This window comes from Corvus brachyrhynchos, unplaced genomic scaffold, assembly GCF_000691975.1.
Source record: "Corvus brachyrhynchos isolate BGI_N302 unplaced genomic scaffold, ASM69197v1 scaffold215, whole genome shotgun sequence".
NCBI classification, from domain to species: domain Eukaryota; kingdom Metazoa; phylum Chordata; class Aves; order Passeriformes; family Corvidae; genus Corvus; species Corvus brachyrhynchos.
In genome coordinates, this window is record NW_008237887.1 from 840,390 (window position 1) to 842,762 (window position 2,373).

At 63.0% G+C, this 2,373-nt stretch overlaps 1 long non-coding RNA gene across 1 annotated transcript; it reads right to left on the reverse strand.

Annotated features, from left to right (window-relative positions):
- Positions 1-751: 751 nt before the first annotated feature.
- On the reverse strand, positions 752-2,367 carry LOC108446344. The gene is made up of 3 exons (XR_001861513.1): positions 2,246-2,367; positions 992-1,111; positions 752-917 (listed from the first exon to the last, which is right to left on the reverse strand). It is a non-coding gene; the product is annotated as an uncharacterized LOC108446344 (long non-coding RNA).
- Between the last annotated feature and the right edge of the window lie 6 nt (positions 2,368-2,373).

A 2,373-nucleotide genomic window follows, 5' to 3' on the forward strand; every position in this document is an offset into this window, starting at 1 on the left:
CACCGCCACCCAGTCACTGTCACCGTCACCGGCACCACCCACACCTCGCAGCACCCCCGGGGGACAGGGATACTGCCACCGCCACCCTGTCATTGTCACTGCCACCGGTACTGCCTGCTCCGTGTGGCACCACTGGAGGATGGGGACACTGCCACCCCAGACCCAGCTGGGGACAGGTTCTTTGTCACCATCACTCCAGTCCAGCTTGGGGCCAGGGTCCCTGATACCCAACCTGGTTCTGTGACATGTCCCCAGCGTGGCACCACCTGGGAGCAAGCTCCCAGCACAGGGTCCCCAGCCGAGTGCTATGTCACAGAGTGCCTGGGGACAATGTCCCCAACACGGTGCCATGGCACAGGGTCCCTGGGTGCTGTGTCCCCTGCCTGGTGCCATGAATGTCCCCAGGATGGTGTCATGCCATGGGGTCCTTGGGTGCAACGTCCCCAGCCCAGCACCATGGCACAATGTCCCCAGGCACAGTGTCACCAGCCTGGTATCATGACAAAATGTCCCCAGCCCAGGGCCATGGCACAAGGTCCCTGGGCAGTGTCCCCAGACTGGTGCTACAGCAAAGGGTCCCTGGCTCAGACACAGTGTCCCCAGCCCTGTGTCCCCAGGACAGCCTGGGCACATGACAGGATCTCTGGGCGCACTGTCCCCATCCCAATGCCACAGCGCCACGTGTCCCCACAGCTTGCACACAGCATCCCTGGCACAGCATCCCCAGCCCAGCCTTGGTCCTCATGTCCCCTCCTTGCTGAGCTGTCCCCTGCGGTGTCACTCACCACATCCAACCTCGTCGCTGCGGTCGGGGCAGTCGGGCTCCCTGTCGCACTGGTAGCTGGCACGGATGCAGCTCCCGCTGGACACGCACCGGAATTCCGCTGGTCCACACACCGCGCCGGGTGCCTTGGTGGCTGTGGGGGGTCACGGCACCATGTGTCAGCTGTGTCCCCATGTCCCCACGCGCGTCCCGAGCCCCCGTACTCACGGCAGTCGCTCTCGTCAGAGCCGTCACCGCAGTCATTCTCGCCGTCACAGCGCCAGAGCTTGAGGGCGCAGTGCCCATTGTCACACTTGAACTCATTGGGCTCGCACGGGGACGGGGTGCCTGGGGGTCATGGGGGAAGTCAGCACCCAGAATCCCAGAATCCCAGCATCAGGTTGGAAAAGACCTTTGAGATCATCGAGTCCAACCTGTGACCCAACACCACCCTGTCACCTAGACCATGGCACTGAGCGCCACATCCAGGCTTTCCTTAAACACCTCCAGGAACGGTGACTCCACCTCTCTGGGCAGCCCCTTCCAATGCCCAATCACCCTTTCCATGTAGAGCTTCTTCCTAAAGTCCAGCCTAAACCTGGTGCAGCTTAAGGCTGTGTCCTCTCCTGTCCCTGTTCTCTGGGAGCAGAGCCCCCTGGCTGCCCCCTCCTGTCAGGGAGTTGTGCAAAGCCACAAGGTCCCCCCTGAGCCTCCTTTGCTCCAGGCTTTCCCAGCTCCCTCAGCAGCTCCTCACAGGACTTGTGTTCCAGACCCCTCACCAGCCTTGTTGCCCTTCTTGGGACACGTTCCAGCCCCTCAGTATCCTTTCTAAACTGGGGGGCCCAGAACTGGACACAGCACTTGAGGTGCGGCCTCACCAGTACCCAGTACAGGGGAAGAATCCCTGCCCTGGTCCTGCTGGCCACTCCACTCCTGATCCAGGCCAGGTGCCATTGGCCTTCTTGGCCACCTGGGCACAGCTGGCTCATGTCCAGCAGCTGTCCATCAGTGCCCCCAGGTCCCTTTCCACCTGGCCACTGTCCAGTCACTGTCCCCAGCCTGTAGCGCTGCAGAGGTTGTTGTGACCAAAGTGCAGGACCCAGTCCTGGATTCTGCCCCTGGATCCAGCCTGTCCAGGTCCCTCTGCAGAGCCCTCCTATCCTCCAGCAGATCCACACTTGCACCCAACCCGGTGTGGATCTCAATCCCCTCACCCAGACCATCAATACAGACACTGAACGGGACTGGGCCCAGCACTGAATCCTGGGGGACACACCTGGTGACCAGACACCAGCTGGACACTGCTCCATCTCCCTGCACCCTCTGGGCCCGGCCACCAGCCAGTTCCCAGCCCAGCAAAAGTGAACCTGCCCAAGCCACGGGCTGCCAGCTTCCCCAGGCGTTTGCCGTGGGATGCAGTGTCCAAGGCTTTGCTGAAGTCTGGGTAGAGCCCCCCAAACCCTCGCTGCCCCCAGGACTCACCACAGGCGTCCTCGTCGGAGCCGTCGGCGCAGTCACGCTCTCCGTCGCACAGGTAATCCCGGGGCACGCAGCGCCCGTCCCTGCAGGCGGCCTCGCCCCCCTGGCACCCCCCGGCCGCAGGTTTCGAG